General features: G+C 43.2%; 1 protein-coding gene across 18 annotated transcripts in view; it reads left to right on the top strand.

Moving 5' to 3' along the window:
- RBFOX1 (RNA binding fox-1 homolog 1) overlaps positions 1 to 7182 on the top strand; it is a 406097-nt gene that overhangs the window by 380835 nt on the left and 18080 nt on the right. The window lies entirely within an intron of this gene.

Raw genomic sequence — 7182 nt, 5'->3', positions numbered from 1 at the left:
GATTTCTATAAAATCGGCTCCACAAATAGTTACTTTCCAAAAACACAAACTAAATCTGCCTCATCTTTTCCCATTGCAGTTGGTGAGAATCCCAATGCCTGAGTGGTAATGGCTTGTCAGAATCCCCTGGGGATTAGTAATGTTCTGGAACTTTCCACCAGCATGCTCACTTCACTTACACACAACTTCTAGGTGGGCCCAGACCTTCTCATTGTGGCCTCTTCACCCTCCAGAGCCTCAGCCTGGACAGCCTGTGCGCCTCCCCAACCTCCATGAGCACAGGACTCCTGTCTCCCAGCTGAGTGCTGCCTTCCTCGAGAATCCTGCATAGGGCTAACAGAACCTGCCAGAACCCTGTCTAACCCTGTGTTAGACTCATTTTCGTGAGGGGCTCCTTCTGTGCTCTCCTTTGCCCTGTCCAACCAAAGCAGAAGTGGGATTTCGTCTTCCTGGAGGCCCCAGCTCACTTTGGAAATGAACGTGTATGTTCGGGTGGCAGATTATGCCCCGAGACAGACTATCTTAGCCAACAGCTTATGTAACGCAGATTCACCGCGAGAATTACAGTAATTTCACAAGCCAGTAGCATGCAGAATAATGTCTCTTAATAAGTCAATAAAGAAATAACATACTCCAGGCCAATTATAGATTAATCACATTTTGTTCCAGGCCAGGGGAGATGGAAGGAATAAAGCCCAAATTTAGTTGAGATGTACCTTTCTCTATATGAGTTGGTACTTGGGAGGGATGACTCAGCCAACTGAAAGCGGACGTCCAATTGCCAACGTTTTAAAAGCAAATGTCCCCGGTTGCTAAGAGAACGTTGCTGGGAACTAGGGCGCTGGTGTTGCGGGGCCAGCTGATCTCCTTTGAGGGGCCACTGTGTACTTTTCACTACGGCCCATAAAAGAGTTGTCTTGAGTGTTAATCCCTCAAATATCTTTGGAGAGCTGTGTAGGTCAGCAAAATGTAACCTTGCTTGACCTAACGCCCCCAGATTTTCGGCATTGACAGTCTAAATGTCCTCTCGCTATAGGCGCTTCTCCAGGTGTTGTGTTTGATAAGCTCCCAGTGTGGCCCTCAGAGCCGACCTACTGAGTGTGGATCAGCGACAACAGATTAGATGATGCCATCCCGACACAGTTTACTTCATTCTTATATCGAAACAGCCTTATTCTTAACAACAGCTTCATTTTTGTCATAAAGAAGTGGATTTGAAATCATATCAAACGAATACCCAACAAGGCTCTTTACAAACCCCTCTCTCTCTAAAACCATGGAAGCCTTGGACTTAAAAACACAAATGCTGGGCATCTTTGGGTGGGGAGAGAATACTGTATCCTGCATAAGTCCACACAGCCAAAGAAAATAATAATAAATGGCAATATTTTCCCCAAAGAAAGTGCTTTCACATTCCTGTTACCATTGACCTGGGGGGCGGAGGGGGGGAGTCTACAAGGTGCATGTGCTATTTTTCTTCCCATTTTCCAGGTGAGGAAGCTGAGACCCAGAAAGCTGAAATGATTTTTCCAGTGGACTAGAGCTTGTAATGACAGGCCAGACTTCCAGATTTACTGTTAGTTCCCTTTTACTTCAGCCGAGGGGGGACAAAAAAAGTGTAGTGGAAACTGGGGAGATTGTTAAATGTTGGAGAAACTGCAGTTACAAAAGTGGGCTGTTCTCAAGGTCTCCAGGTAATATAGATGCACTTGGATTGAAATTTCCAAAACCCAGAAGTTTTTAGTGGAATATTCAAGTAGAGGACCCATTCACAGCACTTATCTCCTTTTCTATTTAAACCATTTTTTTGTATGCAACACAATCTGTTATGTTAGCAATAGGAATTGTGGCAAAAGGAAATGTTTTTAAATGTATGTTAATGCATTCCCCTTTTAAAATGCAAAGGGTCAGGATAAACCCTTACAGAAGGTTCTAGAGTCAATCTGTTTATTTGTGGCTTTGTTTGTTTACACCCATCTCATTTCTACAGTTTGCCACAGCCTCTTGAAGCACACATGATATAGTAACAAAATATAAATGAAAATAACAGCAGAATAGGGAAAATATGAAACTGAAGGGGATTTGTACAATTCTAGAGTCAAGTAGGGGGAACGGGAGGTAAAAAACCGATCGCAAGCAAATAACGCCCCCTTTCTAGGTGGTAAAACAGAAACATAAATTATATTAGGAGATTCTGGACAGCCAAGCCCGATACAGACATTCCATAGCGATTTAAAGGCCATACACACATCAGAGCCCTTAGGCTTAGCTGGTCCTGTACCAGCCCTTATTAACCATCTGAGGATTGAATGAATGGCATGAATAAACTATTTAGTAAAGTCAGAATGAGAATTTTAATAGGAGTCCCTTATTTCTGCAGGCGATATTTAACTATGCAAAAAAAAAAACAACACCCATGGCTGGATTCCTTATCACATTCCGGCAACTTTTTAAGATGAGCAACAAAAATACCTGTTATTGTGCCTTTCTACCTTAATTTTACGTGTCTAAAGGAAAGCATCCTGTAAGCATAGTTATAAAACATTAATAATTGTAAATGATATAGTAAATTATATATAATTATAATATAATTACCAATCATTAAAATATTAATAATTATCAATTGCACTAGATCAACACTAGTGCAATTTAATTAAAAAACCAGAAGACACCTCTATTTCTGCAAAGACAGGGCACGTATGCTCAAAGAAATAATCATACAGTGAGAGGTGAGTTCTCAACGTTGGACGACATATTAGAATCATTTGAGTGGCTTTTTGGGTATACCTGTGCCTGGGAACCACTCTCAGAAATTCTGACGTAAATGATTGGGGAATGGCCCTGGTCATCAATATTTTATTTTATTTTATTTTACTTAATCTTTGCTGAGTGTAATGGACAGTCAGGGTTGCAAACCTCTGCCTTATCACCAATAGATGCCCCAGAACCTACAGATGAAACTACTTTGATTTTGTCCCCCTGTCATCTTGGGGCACTTTGTCTGCCACCTGCCCGACTAGAAGACCAACTTTTCAGGCTGTAGGGATTTTCCAGTAGATAGCCTTGGAGGGTTTTAATCGTGTGTGTGTGTGTGTGTGTGTGTGTGTGTGTGTGAGAGAGATCAATATTCATAGCATTGACTACAAGGAGAAACTTGCTCAGAGTGATAGCACAACCCCAACTTTCGTATCACAGTTGTGACATAACAGAATTAAGAGGCCCAAGAAGGAGAAGTGAGTGAAATCTTTACCAGCAAAACTGAAAACCCGTATTATTTGATGGGCGAACATTTCCAGTCTGGCCCCTCCCCCACCCCTGCCTATGCAGAAGGTTACTCTGCGGTTTCACATCTAGCTTCTGACACCCCCTCCGGCAATACTGGCGGGAGCTACCCTTTTGACTCTTAGAATTCTGCCGTGGGTGATTTTTAGAAGAAAGAAAATTGCAAGGAGAGGAGACTTAACTAAAGAAGAAAAGTGGGATATGGGGCAGGTCACAGGGCTCATTTCAATGTACCACCAGCTGAGTTAGATCCAGACTCTAGGTGGCTGGTCTATGAAAACCATCGTCAAACATGGTGAAGTCTGGTAATAGAATAAAAAAAGAGGAAGACGTGGCCCATACCGTTCTGCCATCCCAAGTTGTTAAAGCAGAACAGAATTGCAGTAAAACCTTGGATTGCGAGTAAAGTGGTTTGCAAGTGTTCTGCAAGACGAGCAAGCATTTCTAATACATTTTAACATGGTAACCGAGCGATGCCTTGTAATACGAGTAGTTTGTTTCTGGAACGAATTATGCTTGCAAACCAAGGTATTACTGTATTCCTCTCAAGCTTCCGTTACACCATATTAAAAAGGGAATCCAAATATCCTATTATTCTTGACTCCAAGGAACTGAAGATGCTGAACAATATGAGGCAGGTCCTCCATAGTCACCCCCCACTGCTGACTCAGCACCCCCTGTAAGCGCCCCTGAACAGAATCTTGGAGGGAAAAGGAGTTGGGGCCTTGAACCAACCCAGCGATGTGCAGATTTCACCTCCACCGCTTAACCGCTTGCTCGGACTGTAGAACCTTTCTGTGCCTCCATTTCTTCATCTGTAAAGATGGGGATAGTAAGAAGGGCTGTAAAGAGAATTAAATGAATTAGCACAGAGGTACAGCACTTGGCGACCACCTGCTGTGGATAACGGCTTCGTCAGCATTAGGTGGCGGCTGTTTGGTGTCAACATTTTGAAGAGCTGAGACAAACATAACCTCCCTCTTTGTGTCCAGTAATTTACCATTTTTTAATTATTATTATTATTATTATCGTTTAATTAGTAATCCTCCCTACTCCCACAAAGACTCTGTGGGTTAGTTTTCCTGGGAAAGGTGGGCTTTGAAATGAAAATGAGAATGAGCTTGCAGGCGGTGTCTTGGCAAAGCTTCCCAAATTTCTCCCTGGTAAGAATTACTCTGAACCATGATTTTGTCCCAGGAGCACCAGTCACTTAAAAGAGAGTGAATGGTGTCCCCTGAGGCCGGCGCACAGCCAGGCCTGGGTTCTGGTGAAATGTACAGATTATCAGACCTCTCTCCTGGAAACCGATTCAGGTGGCCAGGCTCGGAACCCGGGAATCTATATTTTAAACAAGCATTCTAGGTCATTCTTGTCTTAGGAGGAAGGGTTGACACTACAGAGGAATTCTCGGGGGGAAAATTGGTAGAGAATGAGAGGCAGACTCAGAGGAAAATTGAGCAGCCCCAGCAAAGATGATATTGAGTAAATCCATGAGAGGTGGTGAAGAAAAGAGGCACCGAGGAAGAAGCAAACACAGGGAGCTTGACTTGGTGGCCACTGGAGACCAGCGTCTCTTTCAGAAAAGAGGATTATAATGTCTATTCTGTTAGAAGGCTTCCTGAAACTAGAAGTAACCATGCCTGGGCTGTGTATGGTGTTCCCGTGGTTACGGCCTTGGTAGTCACATAGCTCTAGGCCAACCTGATGGTGAAATTGCCAGAGGAAATAAAAGCTACCAGAGATGGCGTGATTCGCTCGCTTTCCACTTTGCACTCGTACTGTACCCAGTGCACCTTGGCCGTGGCTGATGCTGGAATCACCTGCCAAGCATCTTTCTACCTCTTTCCCAGACCAGTGAAGCCAAGACCCACAGGAGCAGGGCCTGGGCATTACACTCGTAACCTCTCCCTGTGGATCTAAGGAGCAGCCAAGGTGAGAACCGTTCAGCTGGAAGAGTGGTTCCCAGCCACGGCTGCAGGTTAGAATCACCGGGAGGTCCTTGGGAACTGCTGATGCCTGAGACCCCTCACTGAGATTCCCCACTGAGTTGTTTTTGGGTGGAGCCTGGCCTTTCGAAATTTTAGAAGTGTACCAGGTGTTTGCCACGTGCAGCCCAGGTTGTTACTCGGCCAGACTTCCTTGGTTATCTACAACCACTGAACAAACCAGTTTGCAACTGCTTTTGAAGTTTAAATCCATCGGTTGGTTTTGAGAGCGAAGAGTAGGCTAGGATTAGCATGAAGGGACAGGTCCCTTTCGGAAGCTGATGTTGAGAGGTGACCCCTCTATCCAGAGCACATCTGCATTGCTCTGATCACTCAATGTTCCTGAACTTTGGGGATAGCCAAGTCCTCAAGTCATTGATCCTACCTCTCTCTGGTCATTTGGGGTCAGTTATTTCCCAGAGAGGGCCCTAGGTAATCCATTTATGGGCTAAGATAGATTGTTAGGCTTAGAGTTCAAATGGGGACAAACAGACCATAGGTAAAAATGGCATAACACAGGGGACATAGGCACCACCGTGAGGCCTGCCCGTTATAATTTTACCAGAATTCCTCTGTTGACCTGACACATGGGCCACCCCTCACCAGGCTATTAACTCAATAGGCATTTCCTACCTATTGTACTTATAATCACTTGATGAAAGGGTAGTTTAGAGGGAACGGTGGTCACACAAGTTGACTCCATGTAATTAATGAGCTCTATGCCAAGGTGCTTTTCTGAGATGTTAGGGTAACCGTCATCTCAGAAAAGTATACCTTTGTCTATATACCTTCGTTAGGGTCACCTGGGAAATGGTGGGATTGCTTGTACGGATTAGGGGAAAAAAAGTCAGCCCAGAATTGATACATCCCAATGGCTACCATTTTTGTACAAATATTTTTGTAACTTCTTTTTGGCATTGCTGCACAGTCCATGACATAGCCTTTAAAATATCACTATTGGTGAGAACTCTGTATGTTTCGATGTAGATTTGATTTAATAGAAATCACCAGAGCCAACTCTTTCAAAGACAGTGAGTCATCAAAGAGGATGATCATGATCCTTTGTTAGAAATTTGCTCAGGAGTCCTAAGACACCCTGAAAAAAAAAATTAAAAAATGCATAGGTTCCCTAAAAAGAAAAAAAAACAATAAGAAGGAAATGGAGAAATTGTGGCATTTTGTAAAAGTGAGTCTATAGTGTTGGCAAGTGGGATGCAAGGCAGCCGTGTCTTCTAGGATTAGAGAGCAGACACTAGATAGAGCCCCCTAACTAAGGAGGCCCCTCTCTTAGGTAAGTGAATGGCTTCCCCAAGAGCTTGCCCCTGTGGATTAGCCAGGGGACCGTTCTGTTACAGTCTTCTCCTTGTGAGCACACTACAAACAGAGGTCCTTCCAACAGCTTGTTTGGTCCACCCAGAGTATCACACCTGTAATTTGAGGAGCCCGTGTGTTACTGTCCCTTGAGTAAGTCACAGGTGAGCAAGTCAAAACACATATTCATCAAAACACCTTCATTTTTAGGAACATTAATCTTACTGCTCCTCAAACTTGGGAATTTTGATGCTGGATATTGACAGGCCTCAAAAACGTTGTGTCAGAGCGTAAAGATAGTAAAAATCCAATGACAGTAACTTTTAGTGTTTTTAGAGAGGTGATAAATGGACTTAGTTGTGACTTTTGTCATGTGGGAGACAAACATAAAAAATATTATTCTCAGAGCGTGTGTAATTTTGTTTAGATTTAAGTGGTGCGGAAATGACTAGAATTTTCAACTGAATGTTAAATTCTAGTGAATTTGCAAATGGCAGCTCTATTTATATTCCAGGGTGTACCTCTTGCAACAGTAAAACTTTCTTAAGATGTTTTAAGAAATGCTCAATCACTAGATACTTTTTGAAGCATTTGAAACATTTGA

Source organism: Hipposideros armiger, unplaced genomic scaffold, assembly GCF_001890085.2.
Source record: "Hipposideros armiger isolate ML-2016 unplaced genomic scaffold, ASM189008v1 scaffold_461, whole genome shotgun sequence".
NCBI classification, from domain to species: Eukaryota; Metazoa; Chordata; class Mammalia; order Chiroptera; family Hipposideridae; genus Hipposideros; species Hipposideros armiger.
Note: the sequence above shows the minus strand (reverse complement) of the source record. Positions and strands in the feature narration are given on the sequence as shown.